This window comes from Tachypleus tridentatus, chromosome 10 (assembly GCF_004210375.1).
Source record: "Tachypleus tridentatus isolate NWPU-2018 chromosome 10, ASM421037v1, whole genome shotgun sequence".
NCBI lineage: Eukaryota > Metazoa > Arthropoda > Merostomata > Xiphosura > Limulidae > Tachypleus > Tachypleus tridentatus.
Window position 1 is genome coordinate 20,088,061 of NC_134834.1, and position 26,921 is coordinate 20,114,981.

Sequence of the window (26,921 nt, forward strand, 5' to 3'; positions counted from 1 at the left end):
GTGACCGTCAATCCCACTATTCGTTGGTAAAAGAGTAGCCCAACGAAATTCAAAACAAACAAAACCAAACCTTAAGAAATATATTCATTAAACGCTAATAACAAACATTAAATGTCATGTTGCATGTTCAGAGACAGAACAAATAAAAAGGGGCTTAAGTCGCAACTTTTATATTTAGGTGAACACACCTGTAAGACACTCGTGAGACGTTGTCGGTAATTATTTCTGCAAAATACAAAATAATAATATAAATCTGCCAATGGAACCTTTTCTTCCCTATATTGTATTATTATTTGTCACACTAAGCACGTGACTAATTTCGTTAGATAAAACTTGAGCGTTAACCACCTGGTGATGAAAATATTTATTTAATGAAATATTTGTTTGTTGTCAAACGAAGAGTATACAATGGGCTATCTACGTTGTGCCCATTTAGTACATAAGTACTAAAACTTGATTGTTAGGGGCATGATTGTACAGGTTCACCGCTTAGCTACTGGGATGCGGATTGAGTCTGTATATAACAAGTATAGCTTTTATATAATTTTATTTATTTTATTAGTTTTAATATAGGTATAAAGGCGTTCCTTTATATTGGTTTATTTTGGGTTTAAGTTGTTGTATAAGCAAGGCGTCTTTAATTTTGCGTTTGTTTATGTTTGTTTCTTTATTTAGTATTTGAGTGTTTATTATGGTTATGTTGTGTTTATTTGACTTGCAGTGTTCGAAAACGTGTGAAGGTGACTTTTTATGTTCTTTGAATCTGGTTTCCATTTTCTACTTGTTTCTCAATATAGAAGTTGTGGCAGTTATCACATTGTATTTTGTAAATAATGTTGGTGTGGTGTTTGTCAGTGTAGTTTTACACAGTATAGACCTCAGTTTTGTGCCTGGTTTTTGAATAAATTTGGTATTAACTGGAATGTCATATTTTGTTGCTAGTTTTTGCCAAATGTTGGTTATTTTTCTGCTGATGTCAGGAATATATGATATGCAGCAGTATATGGTTTCGTGATTTTTTGATTCGTGAGATATATTTACTTTTGTTGGTTGATTTTGCTTTGTGTCTAGGTGTGTGCGTATAATTTTTTCTACGGTTTGTGGAGGAAACTTATTGATGTTGATGAAGTATTGTTTTATTTTGTCTCATTCATCGTTAATTTTATCTGGTGAGCATAGTTTTATGGCTGTATTTATTAAATGCTATCGTTTATACGATGAACGTACACTTTCTTGAAAGAACCGTGTGTGTGGCTCATTGTTTCGCCTGCTGGAGTTTGGAATGTTTCTTTGTTTTGAATTTCGCGCGAAGCTACACGAGTTTTTTGCCGTTTACATAACTTCTTGTAGCTGTAGTGACGTATAAGTGATATTGAAAAATAATAATACCAAATTGCATACACAGACAAATATGATGCAGAAATGACACGTCATGAGGCCTATAAAAAGTTTATATACTAGCTGCGTGTTTCTCACGGGTTTTAGAACGATCGACAAGACTTATGTCGCGATTGGTCTAGAGATATCTACAGGAAGTAGATGCGAAAATTTTCAGCATAACAAAATGCGACCCAATTTCAATGAAAATGATTCACTTACATAAAAGCACATATATTTTGTGAAAAAAAATTATGTGTGATGGAGAAAAATGGATATCACTTTCTGATTCAGCGAACAGAAATTACTGCACATATTTAAAGATAATAAAACCATCGAAGGCCTGTGTGGAGGAACTTCTGTTACTGGTTTTACTCAAGATTTACAAAATAGTTCTTTTAATTAATACTAGATGGAGCCTAAAATAATATCTCAGAAGTTCGTACGCAGCCGCGAGCGTTAATGGTGAACTGGTTTACAATGCGTGCGCGCTACGAAAACGCTCGTTCGAGTCAACGGTATTTGAAATCTAGCAATTGCATTTGAAGAGCTTAAGTTATAGTCGCATGCTTGTAGAGGAGAAATCCTAGCGTTCACTTGCTTAAGAAGCCTTAGAAAGTATCATTAAACCAGTGCTGCCATCGTAGTATTTTAAAGATCGCAAGGGAAAGTTACTCAAAACCGAACTCCAGGCGTCGTGTTCACGGCAGCTTTGGTTGATTATTCACGTAGATCGTCGGCGCCGTCACAAGCTGCACCTTGGGTTGGGCCAGTCCTTTGTCCTGCTAACATTGGGTAAGTGAATGTTATTTTGCATTGTTTTCGGGAGCCTGCTGCTAATTGACACGCTTAAGATAAACATATCTCTTACATAAATTTTATGTAACGTGTTTCGTATGTTGCATACCCTCCACGAGTGCGTTTTTAAGCCAGTCGATAGTTACATACATTGTCATCATTTCTGCTTTAACCAAGGCTTGTGGCCCGCTATCCCTATCGAACATGACAACCCTTGACGATTATGGCGGCATCTACGTGTTTTTTTATTTTGTTTATTTATTTATTTTGAGGGGGGTTAAATGGGTAACTTCTCCGTTCTAACTGTTACTTGAGAACTTTGTGATACTTTGACAACGTTTCGAAAGTCTTCCGCCTTTCTTCTTCTGAAAGGCGGAAGACTTTCGAAACGTCGTCCCTCACACTTGTGTCTCCACAACAAGCAGTTGCTGCCCATACTACAAAGTTTCATGTAGATCTTACGCCCTTTCACTGTAAAATAAATAGCTCAGGAAACTTGGTTTACAAATTCGTGTTTATGTGACTGAGGTTTACACATAGATTATTTTCTGTTCTTTTGCTGCTTGCTAATTTATGTTTATTTTTTCTTAATAAACTACAGCTTTGCTGTTGACAGTTTATAGAGATTTAGAAGGTAACAACGTCTTACAATCGCTGGCTTTGTTGGGGTCCTCACGTAACAAACTTTCTGTTTATGTAACGAAACTCATATTTCCGTGAATATGTTTCCTGTTTACTTCTTATATTTTTGTCAGTTTGAACTCCGTCAATGAAGTTTCATTCCACAGGAGTTGGCAGGTAGTTACTATTCCAGAACAGACGAGATTCGTAGTTTGTAGATTTTTAATTAGATAACCCCTGTGGATCTGCCGAAAGGGTTTAGTTAGTCAATGATGAATTAGAAGCCATAAACGAAATAGCATGTTACTGTTGAAATGAATGTACCGTACCAAAATGTTATTCGACTTGCGAATCTTATACAAGATCCTGCTTTTCTATTATACACTAACCCTGGTCTTGCTTGAGATATCAAAAGTTACATTTACTAGTTGTTGCTGATGGACATTTTTATGGAGAAGTGTTTTGTTTCACTAATAACTAAGTTAATAATATTTAGGGTTAAATGTTTCCGCGCGTTTTCGGGTGTTCTTGTACTCGAATAAAACCACGCTTTCATTTTCTGAAGAGAAAAGAATTATTTTCCAACTTTTTGGCCTTAAATTTACACCAAGCTGTTAAAATTGGTTTAAAAATATTTTTGAAGTACTGGATTTATAATCATTTTTTTCATCACTAATAGCCAAGGTACTTTAGGTGTATGAACAAACTGGAAAATAGCGTGTAACCAATTGTGACGATATGACCGCATGTTTTGCTAAGTATTTTTAGGTTATTATTGGTAAGAAAAGGACCTTACAGCAAAACTCTTAGGTGTCGCTTTACATTCCACCGCCACACGGGGCTTACTGTATTTAAATACATCCCTCTCACAAGTAGTTCTGGTGGACCGTGAATTTTACGAAACTAGTCTACTGCAAAGGTGACGAATCAAAGAACGGTTTATGACTTGAACGACAGGACACGTACAGGTACATGTTGCTGATATGCTAATTATAAATGGCGAGAGGTGACCGTGACCTGGTGTCGGTATCCGTATCGTAACGGCCGAAGTACAACTAGCATTATAATAGTGGTAGACAATTCTGTTATTCTTGTAAATGTAGCACTCACTGCTGCTCAGCTGCTATAAACTACGGACGGTTATGCCTGAATTTGGGGTTTTTAAGTCATAAACCATAATGGCTGGGTTTTAATCTATACTCGTTCAGGTAATTGTGAACTAAAGGTGACGTATTTGAATAAAACATAGTCAATTGTTAAACTCATTCGTATTTGAAACAAACAAACAAAAATTAGCTGAGAAGGTATTGAAAATGCGATCATATTTCGTTTGTTTATGTAGAGTTATAAGAGTTCTCACAAGACCAGTCTAAAACAGTGACGTTGAGTTTGGTATCCATGGTTACTTAAATTTTATTTCACTGAGGCGCTACCAACACAGGTGATAGAACTGATATAAAATATGTAATGTCAATATGTGTGCATGTAGCATGCATTTAAAGTTTGTTTCTAACAGTGATTTTTAAAATAAATTGTATTAAAGTACAATGAAATAGCAGTATCCTGTTGTGGTATATTGTGTTGTTGTAAAATTTATTGTGCATACTGAAGGGATTTACATAGTTTTATTAAAGTTTCAGTAAAGAAAAAAAGACCTTTACTCCCCAGGTTATTTTAACCAACGTTTCGCCTTTGCGTCTTGTTCAAGGTTAACATACACAACTCGTATGTTTCGATATAAAAGATGTAGCTCATATAACACTGTCTTTTATTTGATATCTCGTATGAAGACAGTGTTTATTATGAATACACTTTGCATAGTTTACTAACAATAGAATTTATCTAAAATGTCGACCTTAACCGAGGGTCTTACGTGCATGCGTGAATTACAGTACGAGAGATAACTGAACAAATAACCAATGGGTTAACTTAAGCCTTAATGTTTTTATTGATATAGAATATAATTAGGCTGCGCCCTACCTAAACTCATTATGGTTGTTATTATAGCATAATTTGTTGTATTTCAGTCCTTTATGAATTTATAATTCGTTGTTTATTGTTTCATTAATAACCGGGCCTCTAGTTAGTAAAGGCTAAATGGCTACGTTGTCCTTAATATAAGATAAACGACTAAATTATCTTCGACGTTTATAAACAAGAAGATAAAATTAATTGAAGTCATAAATTAAAAAAAAAAAAAGAACGCATATTATTAACGACATTTCGTACTTGGTATAAAACTAACAATACATTTTAGCATACATTTCAAAAATCAACATTCAAATTGTAAAGCATTGAATGGCATTTACGATAAATGTCTCCACCTGTAAGGATCGGGCGTGGCTTTGTGGTTAGTGTGCCCAAAGACGTGATATTTTTTAAAGTTATAATTATTTTAAATATGTCTTTACTTGATAACCCTGCCACATTTTTTATTACGCTCAAATATCGCTAGTTAAGTAACAGTTATGTTGATTTTAACAGTTGACAATCAAAGTTATAATGTTGTTTGTACTGTTTCATACATTCCGGTCTTATAAAATAGTGATATTTATGGTGTACTAAGTCTTTCTTTTACAAATTCTCTTTTCAATTTCTCCTATGGTGAAAACAAAAAAGAGAAATCTACACACACACACAACAATGATATTTGTTTAAAATATTTCTGTGTTGTTTGAAACGCTAAAATTTTTTGATAGGCTACGCTGTATATAACTAGTTGTTATTACAGTATAATTTGAAAGACCCGCAAAACATTTGCGGTCAAATTAATATCGTTATTGTAACAACAGCTTTTTCACCACAGTAGTTATAGAATAGTACAGAAAATTCTTTATCTCGTATACCAAAATCTATGACTGCACTTCTCTTAGGCCTAATGTTAACTAAGACTTTTTTTTTTTAAAGGATGGTCTGTACTCGATCAAAGAGGTTAATTAACAGTGTATCTTGCGTACGTATTTTCTTTTAGTTCACTTCGGACTAGACTTTACCATAATTACTAATATTCATAAATGAGCTTATAACGTTATTCAAAGTTAGACCTTTATAATAACTTTGACAAGCATTTAATATGCTGCATAATGAACTGCCCGCGCATTTTCACGACAGAAAGAACGTAGGTACTGTAAAAACACATTTGTTTTATACAGATGCATTTACGAATATATATAATACACTATTTACTGAGTTCATTAATAACAGGGCCTCCCACTAATAATGAATAAATGGCTATATTATCCTTAATACAACACAAACGACTAATTACATAGATTACTTGTGCTTTCAGCTAGACTAATTATTATTACTTACTAGTGCTCTTGGTTTGTCTAATCAACGTTTAAAACCATTCACTAAACTACCTTAACAACAATTTCGCGTTACCTATAGAGACCGTCACATCAACATCCTTCTGGTGTACGCCTACTGACTCGCAATGTTTCCCTTTTACATACGACTCTTGTCATCTCATATCCACTAAAAATACCATTCTCAAATCGCGGTTTCGCCGCCTCTGTCGCTTACGCAATTCCGAATACGATTTCACCCAGAAGGTTGGGAGATTGTCGTGTTGTTGTTTTTTCAATGTTGAGGATTATTCTGTAGATATAAACAATTCAGCTCCAACGATCAATCGTAAAATTGAACGCAAAACACCCTGATTTCTAACATAATTTTAAGGATGACTTCAAACTTCCGAGAGATATTTAAAGATAAATCAATCACTTCGTATCGTCTCATAGAAAAATCTAAAATAAATAGTGAGTCTTGCACGACTGAAGACACGAGATTTTTTTTTTAAGTGTGCTTTACATTGCTGTGCACGTTCACTATGCAACACATGTTGTTACATAAACACCAGTACTTCGGTACTTGGAACCAGATCAGCTTACACAGTTAAACAGATGTTCACCTGTACATCCAAGTATTTAATTATATTATTAGTTCTGTTAGCTTGACTAATCATTATTATATAGATTACCAGTGCTGTTAACTTGACTAATCATTATTATATAGATTACTAGTGCTGTTAACTTGACTAATCATTATTATATAGATTACTAGTGCTGTTAGCTTGACTAATCATTATTACATAGATTACTAGCGCTGTTAGCTGGACTAATCATTATTATATAGATTACTAGTGCTGTTAACTTGACTAATCATTATTATATAGATTACTAGTGCTGTTAGCTGGACTAATCATTATTACATAGATTACTAGCGCTGTTAACTTGACTAATCATTATTATATAGATTACTAGTGCTGTTAACTTGACTAATCATCATTATATAGATTACTAGTGCTGTTAACTTGACTAATTATCATTATATAGATTACTAGTGCTGTTAACTTGACTAATCATTATTATATAGATTACTAGTGCTGTTAGCTTGACTAAGCATTATTACATAGATTACTAGTGCTGTTAGCTTGACTAATCATTATTATATAGATTACTAGTGCTGTTAACTTGACTAATCATCATTATATAGATTACTAGTGCTGTTAACTTGACTAATCATCATTATATAGATTACTAGTGCTGTTAACTTGACTAATCATCATTATATAGATTACTAGTGCTGTTAACTTGACTAATCATTATATAGATTACTAGTGCTGTTAGCTGGACTAATCATTATTATATAGATTACGAGTGCTGTTAGCTGGACTAATCATTATTATATAGATTACTAGTGCTGTTAACTTGACTAATCATTATTATATAGATTACTAGTGCTGTTAGCTGCACTAATCATCATTATATAGATTACTAGTGCTGTTAACTTGACTAATCATTATTATATAGATTACTAGTGCAGTTAACTTGACTAATCATCATTATATAGATTACTAGTGCTGTTAACTTGACTAATCATTATATAGATTACTAGTGCTGTTAGCTTGACTAATCATTATTACATAGATTACTAGTGCTGTTAGCTTGACTAATCATTATTATATAGATTACTAGTGCTGTTAGCTTGACTAATCATATTATATAGATTACTAGTGCTGTTAGCTGGACTAATCATATTATATAGATTACTAGTGCTGTTAGCTTGACTAATCATTATTATATAGATTACTAGTGCTGTTAGCTGGACTAATCATATTATATAGATTACTAGTGCTGTTAACTGGACTAATAATTATTGCATAGATTACTAGTGCTGTTAACTTGACTAATCATTATTACACAGATTACTAGTGCTGTTAACTTGACTAATCATTATTATATAGATTACTAGTGCTGTTAACTTGACTAATCATTATTACACAGATTACTAGTGCTGTTAACTTGACTAATCATTATTATATAGATTACTAGTGCTGTTTACTTGACTAATCATTATTGCATAGATTACTAGTGCTTTTAACTTGACTAATCATCATTATATAGATTACTAGTGCTGTTAGCTTGACTAATCATTATTACATAGATTACTAGTGCTGTTAGCTTGACTAATCATTATTATATAGATTACTAGTGCTGTTAGCTGGACTAATCATTATTATATAGATTACTAGTGCTGTTAGCTTGACTAATCATCATTATATAGATTACTAGTGCTGTTAACTTGACTAATCATCATTATATAGATTACTAGTCCTGTTAGCTTGACTAATCATTATTACATAGATTACTAGTGCTGTTAACTTGACTAATCATCATTATATAGATTACTAGTGCTGTTAACTTGACTAATCATCATTATATAGATTACTAGTGCTGTTAGCTGGACTAATCATTATTATATAGATTACTAGTGCTGTTAGCTTGACTAATCATTATTATATAGATTACTAGTGCTGTTAACTTGACTAATCATTATTATATAGATTACTAGTGTTGTTAGCTTGACTAATGATCATTATATAAATTACTAGTGCTGTTAACTTGACTAATGATCATTATATAAATTACTAGTGCTATTAACTTGACTAATCATCATTATATAGATTACTAGTGCTGTTAGCTGGACTAATCATTATTATATAGATTACTAGTGCTGTTAGCTGGACTAATCATTATTATATAGATTACTAGTGCTGTTAACTTGACTAATCATTATTACATAGATTACTAGCGCTGTTAGCTGGACTAATCATTATTATATAGATTACTAGTGCTGTTAACTTGACTAATCATTATTATATAGATTACTAGTGCTGTTAACTTGACTAATCATTATTATATAGATTACTAGTGCTGTTAACTTGACTAATCATTATTATATAGATTACTAGTGCTGTTAGTTTGACTAATCATCATTATATAGATTACTAGTGCTGTTAATTTCACTAATTATTATAATATAGATTACTAGTGCTGTTAACTTGACTAATCATTATTATATAGATTACTAGTGCTGTTAACTTGACTAATCATCATTATATAGATTACCAGTGCTGTTAACTTGACTAATAATTATTGCATAGATTACTAGTGCTGTTAACTTGACTAATAATTATTACATAGATCACTTGTGCTGTTAGCTTGACTAATCATTATTACATAGATTACTAGTGCTGTTAGCTTGGCTAATCATTATTATATAGATTACTAGTGCTGTTAGCTGGACTAATCATTATTATATAGATTACCAGTGCTGTTAACTTGACTAATCATTATTATATAGATTACTAGTGCTGTTAGCTGGACTAATCATATTATATAGATTACTAGTGCTGTTAGCTTGACTAATCATTATTACATAGATTACTAGTGCTGTTAGCTTGACTAATCATTATTATATAGATTACTAGTGCTGTTAATTTGACTAATCATCATTATATAGATTACTAGTGCTGTTAACTTGACTAATTATCATTATATAGATTACTAGTGCTGTTAACTTGACTAATCATTATTATATAGATAACTAGTGCTGTTAGCTTGACTAATCATTATTACATAGATTACTAGTGCTGTTAACTTGACTAATCATTATTATATAGATTACTAGTGCTGTTAACTTGACTAATCATTATTACATAGATTACTAGTGCTGTTAACTTGACTAATCATCATTATATAGATTACTAGTGCTGTTAACTTGACTAATCATCATTATATAGATTACTAGTGCTGTTAACTTGACTAGTCATCATTATATAGATTACTAGTCCTGTTAGCTTGACTAATCATTATTACATAGATTACTAGTGCTGTTAACTTGACTAATCATCATTATATAGATTACTAGTGCTGTTAACTTGACTAATCATCATTATATAGATTACTAGTGCTGTTAGCTGGACTAATCATTATTATATAGATTACTAGTGCTGTTAGCTTGACTAATCATTATTATATAGATTACTAGTGCTGTTAACTTGACTAATCATTATTATATAGATTACTAGTGCTGTTAGCTTGACTAATGATCATTATATAAATTACTAGTGCTGTTAACTTGACTAATGATCATTATATAAATTACTAGTGCTGTTAACTTGACTAATCATCATTATATAGATTACTAGTGCTGTTAGCTGGACTAATCATTATTATATAGATTACTAGTGCTGTTAGCTGGACTAATCATTATTATATAGATTACTAGTGCTGTTAACTTGACTAATCATTATTACATAGATTACTAGCGCTGTTAGCTGGACTAATCATTATTATATAGATTACTAGTGCTGTTAACTTGACTAATCATTATTATATAGATTACTAGTGCTGTTAACTTGACTAATCATTATTATATAGATTACTAGTGCTGTTAGCTTGACTAATGATCATTATAAAAATTACTAGTGCTGTTAACTTGACTAATGATCATTATATAAATTACTAGTGCTGTTAACTTGACTTATCATCATTATATAGATTACTAGTGCTGTTAGCTGGACTAATCATTATTATATAGATTACTAGTGCTGTTAGCTGGACTAATCATTATTATATAGATTACTAGTTCTGTTAACTTGACTAATCATTATTACATAGATTACTAGCGCTGTTAGCTGGACTAATCATTATTATATAGATTACTAGTGCTGTTAACTTGACTAATCATCATTATATAGATTACTAGTGCTGTTACACTTGACTAATCATTATTATATAGATTACTAGTGCTGTTAACTTGACTAATCATTATTATATAGATTACTAGTGCTGTTAGCTTGACTAATCATCATTATATAGATTACAAGTGCTGTTAACTTGACTAATCATTATTATATAGATTACTAGTGCTGTTAGCTGGACTAATCATCATTATATAGATTACTAGTGCTGTTAACTTGACTAATCATCATTATATAGATTACTAGTGCTGTTAACTTGACTAATCATCATTATATAGATTACTAGTGCTGTTAACTTGACTAATCATCATTATATAGATTACTAGTGCTGTTAACTTGACTAATCATCATTATATAGATTACTAGTGCTGTTAACTTGACTAATCATCATTATATTGATTACTAGTGCTGTTAGCTGGACTAATCATTATTATATAGATTACTAGTGCTGTTAGCTGGACTAATCATTATTATATAGATTACTAGTGCTGTTAACTTGACTAATCATTATTATATAGATTACTAGTGCTGTTAGCTTGACTAATCATTATTATATAGATTACTAGTGCTGTTAACTTGACTAATCATTATTATATAGATTACTAGTGCTGTTAGCTTGACTAATCATTATTATATAGATTACTAGTGCTGTTAACTTGACTAATCATTATTATATAGATTACTAGTGCTGTTAGCTTGACTAATCATTATTATATAGATTACTAGTGCTGTTAACTTGACTAATCATCATTATATAGATTACTAGTGCTGTTAACTTGACTAATCATTATTATATAGATTACTAGTGCTGTTAACTTGACTAATCATCATTATATAGATTACTAGTGCTGTTAGCTTGACTAATCATCATTATATAGATTACTAGTGCTGTTAACTTGACTAATCATTATTATATAGATTACTAGTGCTGTTAACTTGACTAATCATTATTATATAGATTACTAGTGCTGTTAGCTTGACTAATCATTATTATATAGATTACTAGTGCTGTTAACTTGACTAATCATTATTATATAGATTACTAGTGCTGTTAGCTTGACTAATCATCATTATATAGATTACTAGTGCTGTTAACTTGACTAATCATTATTATATAGATTACTAGTGCTGTTAACTTGACTAATCATCATTATATAGATTACTAGTGCTGTTAACTTGACTAATCATTATTATATAGATTACTAGTGCTGTTAACTTGACTAATCATTATTATATAGATTACTAGTGCTGTTAACTTGACTAATCATTATTATATAGATTACTAGTGCTGTTAGCTTGACTAATCATTATTATATAGATTACTAGTGCTGTTAACTTGACTAATCATTATTATATAGATTACTAGTGCTGTTAACTTGACTAATCATTATTATATAGATTACTAGTGCTGTTAACTTGACTAATCATTATTATATAGATTACTAGTGCTGTTAGCTTGACTAATCATTATTATATAGATTACTAGTGCTGTTAGCTTGACTAATCATTATTATATAGATTACTAGTGCTGTTAGCTTGACTAATCATTATTACATAGATTACTAGTCCTGTTAACTTGACTAATCATTATTACATAGATTACTAGTGCTGTTAACTTGACTAATCATTATTACATAGATTACTAGTGCTGTTAACTTGACTAATCATCATTATATAGATTACTAGTGCTGTTAACTTGACTAATCATTATTACATAGATTACTAGTGCTGTTAACTTGACTAATCATTATTATATAGATTACTAGTGCTGTTAACTTGACTAATCATCATTATATAGATTACTAGTGCTGTTAACTTGACTAATCATTATTATATAGATTACTAGTGCTGTTAACTTGACTAATCATTATTGCATAGATTACTAGTGCTGTTAACTTGACTAATCATTATTACATAGATTACTAGTGCTGTTAGCTTGACCAATCATTATTATATAGATTACTAGTGCTGTTAGCTGGACTAATCATTATTACACAGATTACTAGTCCTGTTAACTTGACTAATCATTATTACACAGATTACTAGTCCTGTTAACTTGACTAATCATTATTACACAGATTACTAGTCCTGTTAACTTGACTAATCATTATTACATAGATTACTAGTGCTGTTAGCTTGACTAATCATTATTATATAGATTACTAGTTCTGTTAACTTGACTAATCATTATTATATAGATTACTAGTGCTGTTAACTTGACTAATCATTATAATATAGATTACTAGTCCTGTTAGCTTGACTAATCATTATTGCATAGATTACTAGTGCTGTTAACTTGACTAATCATCATTATATAGATTACTAGTGCTGTTAGCTTGACTAATCATTATTACATAGATTACTAGTGCTGTTAGCTTGACTAATCATTATTATATAGATTACTAGTGCTGTTAGCTGGACTAATCATTATTATATAGATTACCAGTGCTGTTAACTTGACTAATCATTATTATATAGATTACTAGTTCTGTTAGCTGGACTAATCATATTATATAGATTACTAGTGCTGTTAGCTTGACTAATCATTATTACATAGATTACTAGTGCTGTTAACTTGACTAATCATTATTATATAGATTACTAGTGCTGTTAGCTTGACTAATCATTATTACATAGATTACTAGTGCTGTTATATTGACTAATCATTATTATATAGATTACTAGTGCTGTTAACTTGACTAATCATCATTATATAGATTACTAGTGCTGTTAACTTGACTAATCATCATTATATAGATTACTAGTGCTGTTAACTTGACTAATCATCATTATATAGATTACTAGTGCTGTTAACTTGACTAATCATCATTATATAGATTACTAGTGCTGTTAACTTGACTAATCATCATTATATAGATTACTAGTGCTGTTAACTTGACTAATCATCATTATATAGATTACTAGTGCTGTTAGCTGGACTAATCATTATTATATAGATTACTAGTGCTGTTAGCTGGACTAATCATTATTATATAGATTACTAGTGCTGTTAACTTGACTAATCATTATTATATAGATTACTAGTGCTGTTAGCTTGACTAATCATTATTATATAGATTACTAGTGCTGTTAACTTGACTAATCATCATTATATAGATTACTAGTGCTGTTAACTTGACTAATCATTATTATATAGATTACTAGTGCAGTTAACTTGACTAATCATCATTATATAGATTACTAGTGCTGTTAACTTGACTAATCATTATTATATAGATTACTAGTGCAGTTAACTTGACTAATCATCATTATATAGATTACTAGTGCTGTTAACTTGACTAATCATTATTATATAGATTACTAGTGCAGTTAACTTCACTAATCATCATTATATAGATTACTAGTGCTGTTAACTTGACTAATCATCATTATATAGATTACTAGTGCTGTTAACTTGACTAATCATCATTATATAGATTACTAGTGCTGTTAACTTGACTAATCATCATTATATAGATTACTAGTGCTGTTAGCTGGACTAATCATTATTATATAGATTACTAGTGCTGTTAGCTGGACTAATCATTATTATATAGATTACTAGTGCTGTTAACTTGACTAATCATTATTATATAGATTACTAGTGCTGTTAGCTTGACTAATCATTATTATATAGATTACTAGTGCTGTTAACTTGACTAATCATCATTATATAGATTACTAGTGCTGTTAACTTGACTAATCATCATTATATAGATTACTAGTGCTGTTAACTTGACTAATCATCATTATATAGATTACTAGTGCTGTTGACTTGACTAATCATCATTATATAGATTACTAGTGCTGTTAGCTTGACTAATCATTATTATATAGATTACTAGTGCTGTTAGCTGGACTAATCATTATTATATAGATTACTAGTGCTGTTAACTTGACTAATCATCATTATATAGATTACTAGTGCTGTTAACTTGACTAATCATCATTATATAGATTACTAGTGCTGTTAACTTGACTAATCATCATTATATAGATTACTAGTGCTGTTAACTTGACTAATCATCATTATATTGATTACTAGTGCTGTTAGCTGGACTAATCATTATTATATAGATTACTAGTGCTGTTAGCTGGACTAATCATTATTATATAGATTACTAGTGCTGTTAACTTGACTAATCATTATTATATAGATTACTAGTGCTGTTAGCTTGACTAATCATTATTACACAGATTACTAGTGCTGTTAACTTGACTAATCATTATTATATAGATTACTAGTGCTGTTAGCTGGACTAATCATTATTATATAGATTACTAGTCCTGTTAACTTGACTAATCATTATTATATAGATTACTAGTGCTGTTAGCTGGACTAATCATTATTATATAAATTACTAGTGCTGTTAACTTGACTAATCATCATTAGATAGATTACTAGTGCTGTTAACTTGACTAATCATTATTATATAGATTACTAGTGCAGTTAACTTGACTAATCATCATTATATAGATTACTAGTGCTGTTAGCTTGACTAATCATCATTATATAGATTACCAGTGCTGTTAACTTGACTAATAATTATTGCATAGATTACTAGTCCTGTTAACTTGACTAATCATTATTATATAGATTAATAGTGCTGTTAACTTGACTTATCATTATTATATAGATTACTAGTGCTGTTAGCTGGACTAATCATTATTATATAGATTACTAGTGCTGTTAACTTGACTAATCATCATTATATAGATTACTAGTGCTGTTAGCTTGACTAATCATCATTATATAGATTACTAGTGCTGTTAACTTGACTAATCATTATTATATAGATTACTAGTGCTGTTAACTTGACTAATCATCATTATATAGATTAATAGTGCTGTTAACTTGACTTATCATTATTACACAGATTACTAGTCCTGTTATCTTGACTAATCATTATTATATAGATTACTAGTGCTGTTAACTTGACTAATCATTATTACATAGATTGCTAGTGCTGTTAGCTTGACCAATCATTATTATATAGATTACTAGTGCTGTTAGCTTGACTAATCATCATTATATAGATTACTAGTGCTGTTAACTTGACTAATCATTATTATATAGATTACTAGTGCTGTTAACTTGACTAATCATTATTGCATAGATTACTAGTGCTGTTAACTTGACTAATCATTATTACATAGATTACTAGTGCTGTTAGCTTGACCAATCATTATTATATAGATTACTAGTGCTGTTAGCTGGACTAATCATTATTACACAGATTACTAGTCCTGTTAACTTGACTAATCATTATTACACAGATTACTAGTCCTGTTAACTTGACTAATCATTATTACATAGATTAATAGTGCTGTTAACTTGACTAATCATCATTATATAGATTACTAGTGCTGTTAACTTGACTAATCATTATTATATAGATTACTAGTGCTGTTAACTTGACTAATCATTATTATATAGATTACTAGTGCTGTTAACTTGACTAATCATCATTATATAGATTACTAGTGCTGTTAACTTGACTAATCATTATCTAGTGCTGTTATTGACTAATCATTATTGATAGATTACTAGTGCTGTTAACTTGACTAATCATTATTATATAGATTACTAGTGCTGTTAGCTTGACTAATCATTATTATATAGATTACTAGTGCTGTTAGCTTGACTAATCATTATTATATAGATTACTAGTGCTGTTAACTTGACTAATCATTATTATATAGATTACTAGTGCTGTTAACTTGACTAATCATTATTACTAGTGCTGTTAACTTGACTAATCATTATTATATAGATTACTAGTGCTGTTAACTTGACTAATCATTATTATATAGATTACTAGTGCTGTTAGCTTGACTAATCATTATTATATAGATTACTAGTGCTGTTAGCTTGACTAATCATTATTATATAGATTACTAGTGCTGTTAGCTTGACTAATCATTATTATATAGATTACTAGTGCTGTTAACTTGACTAATCATTATTATATAGATTACTAGTGCTGTTAACTTGACTAATCATTATTATATAGATTACTAGTGCTGTTAACTTGACTAATCATTATTATATAGATTACTAGTGCTGTTAACTTGACTAATCATTATTATATAGATTACTAGTGCTGTTAACTTGACTAATCATTATTATATAGATTACTAGTGCTGTTAACTTGACTAATCATTATTATATTACTAGTGCTGTTATTACTAGTGCTAATCATTATTATATAGATTACTAGTGCTGTTAACTTGACTAATCATTATTATATAGATTACTAGTGCTGTTAGCTTGACTAATCATTATTATATAGATTACTAGTGCTGTTAACTTGACTAATCATTATTATATAGATTACTAGTGCTGTTAACTTGACTAATCATTATTAATCATAGATTACTAGTGCTGTTAGCTTGACTAATCATTATTATATAGATTACTAGTGCTGTTAGCTTGACTAATCATTATTATATAGATTACTAGTGCTGTTAACTTGACTAATCATTATTATATAGATTACTAGTGCTGTTAACTTGACTAATCATTATTATATAGATTACTAGTGCTGTTAACTTGACTAATCATTATTATATAGATTACTAGTGCTGTTAACTTGACTAATCATTATTATATAGATTACTAGTGCTGTTAACTTGACTAATCATTATTATATAGATTACTAGTGCTGTTAACTTGACTAATCATTATTATATAGATTACTAGTGCTGTTAACTTGACTAATCATTATTATATAGATTACTAGTGCTGTTAACTGTTCATCATTATATAGATTACTAGTGCTGTTAACTTGACTAATCATTATTATATAGATTACTAGTGCAGTTAACTTGACTAATCATCATTATATAGATTACTAGTGCTGTTAACTTGACTAATCATTATTATATAGATTACTAGTGCAGTTAACTTGACTAATCATCATTATATAGATTACTAGTGCTGTTAACTTGACTAATCATTATTATATAGATTACTAGTGCTGTTAACTTGACTAATCATCATTATATAGATTACTAGTGCTGTTAACTTGACTAATCATCATTATATAGATTACTAGTGCTGTTAACTTGACTAATCATTATTATATAGATTACTAGTGCTGTTAACTTGACTAATCATTATTATATAGATTACTAGTGCTGTTAACTTGACTAATCATTATTATATAGATTACTAGTGCTGTTAACTTGACTAATCATCATTATATAGATTACTAGTGCTGTTAACTTGACTAATCATTATTATATAGATTACTAGTGCTGTTAACTTGACTAATCATTATTATATAGATTACTAGTGCTGTTAACTTGACTAATCATTATTATATAGATTACTAGTGCTGTTAACTTGACTAATCATTATTATATAGATTACTAGTGCTGTTAACTTGACTAATCATCATTATATAGATTACTAGTGCTGTTAACTTGACTAATCATTATTATATATACTAGATTACTAGTGCTGTTAACTTGACTAATCATTATTATATAGATTACTAGTGCTGTTAACTTGACTAATCATTATTATATAGATTACTAGTGCTGTTAACTTGACTAATCATTATTATATAGATTACTAGTGCTGTTAACTTGACTAATCATTATTATATAGATTACTAGTGCTGTTAACTTGACTAATCATCATTATATAGATTACTAGTGCTGTTATTATACTAGTGCTGTTAACTTGACTAATCATTATTATATAGATTACTAGTGCTGTTAACTTGACTAATCATTATTATATAGATTACTAGTGCTGTTAACTTGACTAATCATTATTATATAGATTACTAGTGCTGTTAACTTGACTAATCATTATTATATAGATTACTAGTGCTGTTAACTTGACTAATCATTATTATATAGATTACTAGTGCTGTTAACTTGACTAATCATCATTATATAGATTACTAGTGCTGTTAACTTGACTAATCATTATTATATAGATTACTAGTGCTGTTAACTTGACTAATCATTATTATATAGATTACTAGTGCTGTTAACTTGACTAATCATTATTATATAGATTACTAGTGCTGTTAGCTTGACTAATCATTATTATATAGATTACTAGTGCTGTTAACTTGACTAATCATTATTATATAGATTACTAGTGCTGTTAACTTGACTAATCATTATTATATAGATTACTAGTGCTGTTAACTTGACTAATCATTATTATATAGATTACTAGTGCTGTTAACTTGACTAATCATTATTATATAGATTACTAGTGCTGTTAACTTGACTAATCATCATTATATAGATTACTAGTGCTGTTAACTTGACTAATCATCATTATTATATAGATTACTAGTGCTGTTAACTTGACTAATCATTATTATATAGATTACTAGTGCTGTTATTACTAGTGCTTTGACTAATCATTATTATATAGATTACTAGTGCTGTTAACTTGACTAATCATTATTATATAGATTACTAGTGCTGTTAGCTTGACTAATCATTATTATATAGATTACTAGTGCTGTTAACTTGACTAATCATTATTATATAGATTACTAGTGCTGTTAACTTGACTAATCATTATTATATAGATTACTAGTGCTGTTAACTTGACTAATCATCATTATATAGATTACTAGTGCTGTTAACTTGACTAATCATTATTATATAGATTACTAGTGCTGTTAACTTGACTAATCATCATTATATAGATTACTAGTGCTGTTAACTTGACTAATCATTATTATATAGATTACTAGTGCTGTTAACTTGACTAATCATTATTATATAGATTACTAGTGCTGTTAACTTGACTAATCATTATTATATAGATTACTAGTGCTGTTAACTTGACTAATCATTATTATATAGATTACTAGTGCTGTTAACTTGACTAATCATTATTATATAGATTACTAGTGCTGTTAACTTGACTAATCATTATTATATAGATTACTAGTGCTGTTAACTTGACTAATCATTATTATATAGATTACTAGTGCTGTTAACTTGACTAATCATTATTATATAGATTACTAGTGCTGTTAACTTGACTAATCATTATTATATAGATTACTAGTGCTGTTAACTTGACTAATCATTATTATATAGATTACTAGTGCTGTTAACTTGACTAATCATTATTATATAGATTACTAGTGCTGTTAACTTGACTAATCATTATTATATAGATTACTAGTGCTGTTAACTTGACTAATCATTATTATATAGATTACTAGTGCTGTTAACTTGACTAATCATTATTATATAGATTACTAGTGCTGTTAACTTGACTAATCATTATTATATAGATTACTAGTGCTGTTAACTTGACTAATCATTATTATATAGATTACTAGTGCTGTTAACTTGACTAATCATTATTATATAGATTACTAGTGCTGTTAACTTGACTAATCATTATTATATAGATTACTAGTGCTGTTAACTTGACTAATCATTATTATATAGATTACTAGTGCTGTTAACTTGACTAATCATTATTATATAGATTACTAGTGCTGTTAACTTGACTAATCATTATTATATAGATTACTAGTGCTGTTAACTTGACTAATCATTATTATATAGATTACTAGTGCTGTTAACTTGACTAATCATTATTATATAGATTACTAGTGCTGTTAACTTGACTAATCATTATTATATAGATTACTAGTGCTGTTAACTTGACTAATCATTATTATATAGATTACTAGTGCTGTTAACTTGACTAATCATTATTATATAGATTACTAGTGCTGTTAACTTGACTAATCATTATTATATAGATTACTAGTGCTGTTAACTTGACTAATCATTATTATATAGATTACTAGTGCTGTTAACTTGACTAATCATTATTATATAGATTACTAGTGCTGTTAACTTGACTAATCATTATTATATAGATTACTAGTGCTGTTAACTTGACTAATCATTATTATATAGATTACTAGTGCTGTTAACTTGACTAATCATTATTATATAGATTACTAGTGCTGTTAACTTGACTAATCATTATTATATAGATTACTAGTGCTGTTAACTTGACTAATCATTATTATATAGATTACTAGTGCTGTTAACTTGACTAATCATTATTATATAGATTACTAGTGCTGTTAACTTGACTAATCATTATTATATAGATTACTAGTGCTGTTAACTTGACTAATCATTATTATATAGATTACTAGTGCTGTTAACTTGACTAATCATTATTATATAGATTACTAGTGCTGTTAGCTTGACTAATCATTATTATATAGATTACTAGTGCTGTTAACTTGACTAATCATTATTATATAGATTACTAGTGCTGTTAACTTGACTAATCATTATATATAGATTACTAGTGCTGTTAGCTTGACTAATCATTATTATATAGATTACTAGTGCTGTTAACTTGACTAATCATTATTATATAGATTACTAGTGCTGTTAACTTGACTAATCATTATTATATAGATTACTAGTGCTGTTAACTTGACTAATCATTATTATATAGATTACTAGTGCTGTTAACTTGACTAATCATTATTATATAGATTACTAGTGCTGTTAACTTGACTAATCATTATTATATAGATTACTAGTGCTGTTAACTTGACTAATATCATTATATAGATTACTAGTGCTGTTAACTTGACTAATCATTATTATATAGATTACTAGTGCTGTTAACTTGACTAATCATTATTATATAGATTACTAGTGCTGTTAACTTGACTAATCATTATTATATAGATTACTAGTGCTGTTAACTTGACTAATCATCATTATATAGATTACTAGTGCTGTTAACTTGACTAATCATTATTATATAGATTACTAGTGCTGTTAACTTGACTAATCATCATTATATAGATTACTAGTGCTGTTAACTTGACTAATCATCATTATATAGATTACTAGTGCTGTTAACTTGACTAATCATCATTATATAGATTACTAGTGCTGTTAACTTGACTAATCATCATTATATAGATTACTAGTGCTGTTAACTTGACTAATCATTATTATATAGATTACTAGTGCTGTTAACTTGACTAATCATCATTATATAGATTACTAGTGCTGTTAACTTGACTAATCATCATTATATAGATTACTAGTGCTGTTAACTTGACTAATCATTATTATATAGATTACTAGTGCTGTTAACTTGACTAATCATTATTATATAGATTACTAGTGCTGTTAACTTGACTAATCATCATTATATAGATTACTAGTGCTGTTAGCTTGACTAATCATTATTATATAGATTACTAGTGCTGTTAACTTGACTAATCATTATTATATAGATTACTAGTGCTGTTAACTTGACTAATCATTATTATATAGATTACTAGTGCTGTTAACTTGACTAATCATTATTATATAGATTACTAGTGCTGTTAACTTGACTAATCATTATTATATAGATTACTAGTGCTGTTAACTTGACTAATCATCATTATATAGATTACTAGTGCTGTTAACTTGACTAATCATTATTATATAGATTACTAGTGCTGTTAACTTGACTAATCATCATTATATAGATTACTAGTGCTGTTAACTTGACTAATCATCATTATATAGATTACTAGTGCTGTTAACTTGACTAATCATTATTATATAGATTACTAGTGCTGTTAACTTGACTAATCATTATTATATAGATTACTAGTGCTGTTAGCTTGACTAATCATTATTATATAGATTACTAGTGCTGTTAACTTGACTAATCATTATTATATAGATTACTAGTGCTGTTAACTTGACTAATCATTATTATATAGATTACTAGTGCTGTTAACTTGACTAATCATCATTATATAGATTACTAGTGCTGTTAACTTGACTAATCATCATTATATAGATTACTAGTGCTGTTAACTTGACTAATCATCATTATATAGATTACTAGTGCTGTTAACTTGACTAATCATTATTATATAGATTACTAGTGCTGTTAACTTGACTAATCATTATTATATAGATTACTAGTGCTGTTAACTTGACTAATCATTATTATATAGATTACTAGTGCTGTTAACTTGACTAATCATTATTATATAGATTACTAGTGCTGTTAACTTGACTAATCATTATTATATAGATTACTAGTGCTGTTAACTTGACTAATCATTATTATATAGATTACTAGTGCTGTTAACTTGACTAATCATTATTATATAGATTACTAGTGCTGTTAGCTTGACTAATCATTATTATATAGATTACTAGTGCTGTTAACTTGACTAATCATCATTATATAGATTACTAGTGCTGTTAACTTGACTAATCATTATTATATAGATTACTAGTGCTGTTAACTTGACTAATCATTATTATATAGATTACTAGTGCTGTTAACTTGACTAATCATTATTATATAGATTACTAGTGCTGTTAACTTGACTAATCATTATTATATAGATTACTAGTGCTGTTAACTTGACTAATCATTATTATATAGATTACTAGTGCTGTTAACTTGACTAATCATTATTATATAGATTACTAGTGCTGTTAACTTGACTAATCATTATTATATAGATTACTAGTGCTGTTAACTTGACTAATCATTATTATATAGATTACTAGTGCTGTTAACTTGACTAATCATCATTATATAGATTACTAGTGCTGTTAACTTGACTAATCATTATTACATAGATTACTAGTGCTGTTAACTTGACTAATCATTATTATATAGATTACTAGTGCTGTTAACTTGACTAATCATTATTATATAGATTACTAGTGCTGTTAACTTGACTAATCATTATTATATAGATTACTAGTGCTGTTAACTTGACTAATCATCATTATATAGATTACTAGTGCTGTTAACTTGACTAATCATTATTATATAGATTACTAGTGCTGTTAACTTGACTAATCATTATTATATAGATTACTAGTGCTGTTAACTTGACTAATCATTATTACATAGATTACTAGTGCTGTTAGCTTGACTAATCATTATTATATAGATTACTAGTGCTGTTAGCTGGACTAATCATTATTATATAGATTACTAGTGCTGTTAGCTTGACTAATCATTATTACTTAGATTACTAGTGCTGTTAGCTTGACTAATCATTATTATATAGATTACTAGTGCTGTTAACTTGACTAATCATTATTACACAGATTACTAGTCCTGTTAACTTGACTAATCATTATTACATAGATTAATAGTGCTGTTAACTTGACTAATCATCATTATATAGATTAATAGTGCTGTTAACTTGACTTATCATTATTACACAGATTACTAGTCCTGTTAACTTGACTAATCATTATTATATAGATTACTAGTGCTGTTAACTTGACTAATCATCATTATATAGATTACTAGTGCTGTTAACTTGACTAATCATTATTATATAGATTACTAGTGCTGTTAACTTGACTAATCATTATTGCATAGATTACTAGTGCTGTTAACTTGACTAATCATTATTACATAGATTGCTAGTGCTGTTAGCTTGACCAATCATTATTATATAGATTACTAGTGCTGTTAGCTGGACTAATCATTATTACACAGATTACTAGTCCTGTTAACTTGACTAATCATTATTACACAGATTACTAGTCCTGTTAACTTGACTAATCATTATTACATAGATTACTAGTGCTGTTAGCTTGACTAATCATTATTATATAGATTACTAGTTCTGTTAACTTGACTAATCATTATTATATAGATTACTAGTGCTGTTAACTTGACTAATCATTATAATATAGATTACTAGTCCTGTTAGCTTGACTAATCATTATTGCATAGATTACTAGTGCTGTTAACTTGACTAATCATCATTATATAGATTACTAGTGCTGTTAGCTTGACTAATCATTATTACATAGATTACTAGTGCTGTTAGCTTGACTAATCATTATTATATAGATTACTAGTGCTGTTAGCTGGACTAATCATTATTATATAGATTACCAGTGCTGTTAACTTGACTAATCATTATTATATAGATTACTAGTTCTGTTAGCTGGACTAATCATATTATATAGATTACTAGTGCTGTTAGCTTGACTAATCATTATTACATAGATTACTAGTGCTGTTAACTTGACTAATCATTATTATATAGATTACTAGTGCTGTTAGCTTGACTAAGCATTATTACATAGATTACTAGTGCTGTTATATTGACTAATCATTATTATATAGATTACTAGTGCTGTTAACTTGACTAATCATCATTATATAGATTACTAGTGCTGTTAACTTGACTAATCATCATTATATAGATTACTAGTGCTGTTAACTTGACTAATCATCATTATATAGATTACTAGTGCTGTTAACTTGACTAATCATCATTATATAGATTACTAGTGCTGTTAACTTGACTAATCATCATTATATAGATTACTAGTGCTGTTAGCTGGACTAATCATTATTATATAGATTACTAGTGCTGTTAGCTGGACTAATCATTATTATATAGATTACTAGTGCTGTTAACTTGACTAATCATTATTATATAGATTACTAGTGCTGTTAGCTTGACTAATCATTATTATATAGATTACTAGTGCTGTTAGCTTGACTAATCATTATTATATAGATTACTAGTGCTGTTAACTTGACTAATTATATAGATTACATCATTATATAGATTACTAGTGCTGTTAACTTGACTAATCATTATTATATAGATTACTAGTGCTGTTAACTTGACTAATCATCATTATATAGATTACTAGTGCTGTTAACTTGACTAATCATTATTATATAGATTACTAGTGCTGTTAACTTGACTAATCATCATTATATAGATTACTAGTGCTGTTAACTTGACTAATCATCATTATATAGATTACTAGTGCTGTTAACTTGACTAATCATCATTATATAGATTACTAGTGCTGTTAGCTGGACTAATCATTATTATATAGATTACTAGTGCTGTTAGCTGGACTAATCATTATTATATAGATTACTAGTGCTGTTAACTTGACTAATCATCATTATATAGATTACTAGTGCTGTTAACTTGACTAATCATCATTATATAGATTACTAGTGCTGTTAACTTGACTAATCATTATTATATAGATTACTAGTGCAGTTAACTTGACTAATCATCATTATATAGATTACTAGTGCTGTTAACTTGACTAATCATTATTATATAGATTACTAGTGCTGTTAACTTGACTAATCATCATTATATAGATTACTAGTGCTGTTAACTTGACTAATCATCATTATATAGATTACTAGTGCTGTTAACTTGACTAATCATCATTATATAGATTACTAGTGCTGTTAGCTGGACTAATCATTATTATATAGATTACTAGTGCTGTTAGCTGGACTAATCATTATTATATAGATTACTAGTGCTGTTAACTTGACTAATCATCATTATATAGATTACTAGTGCTGTTAACTTGACTAATCATTAGTATATAGATTACTAGTGCTGTTTACTTGACTAATCATTATTTGTAATTTCTTGTTTTGAACTGAGTGATATTTATATGTAATGTTGACGAATTGATTGAGTTTTATTATTATGTTCTTAAAAGAATCAACTTATATCAGGTTTTAAACTCCAGAAATTCCAGGGGGGATAAAGAACAGAGACGGCCGATGGCAGCCGTCGCTGAATATCGTTTTTATTAATTTGATTAAGAGACAGTGGACTAAGAGACGATCCGACTGTCGTATCTAACCCGAAGCCACTGGGTTAGAATCGCTTTATGATTATTCATTCTCCAAAGGAAAACACTGCCACCACTCTAACTGATTACACGCGGCACGTGCACATCAGACGTCAGTGTGTTTGACAGTAATGGAACTGACTCATATATAAGTGTACGTGTACAATATCACGTGCCTATCTCCCTGACTATTTCTGCACTGATTTTTACTTTTAGGGGCTGTAGTCCTCAACGTTTACCAGGTACTCGATATCTTCCTGTCGAAAACATCCGGTCGATAAGATTTTCCATAATATTGATAGCGTTATTAAATCGACATCAAAAGTTTAGGCGAATTCTAAATCTACAATAAACTTTCCATATTGACCAGCTCAAAAGAACTGACTCATCTAGCTTACGTGTTGGTTACCAT

The 26,921-nt window shown here is 29.1% G+C and overlaps 1 protein-coding gene across 1 annotated transcript in view; it reads left to right on the top strand.

The window, feature by feature from the left end:
• Positions 1-1,812: 1,812 nt before the first annotated feature.
• Positions 1,813-26,921, top strand: part of LOC143228840 (LIM domain transcription factor LMO4.2-like) — an 87,494-nt gene continuing 62,385 nt past the window's right edge. Inside the window, exon 1 of the mRNA XM_076460227.1 lies at positions 1,813-2,172. The gene's annotated coding sequence lies outside the window, so the exon portion shown is untranslated. The remainder of the gene's footprint in view (positions 2,173-26,921) is intronic.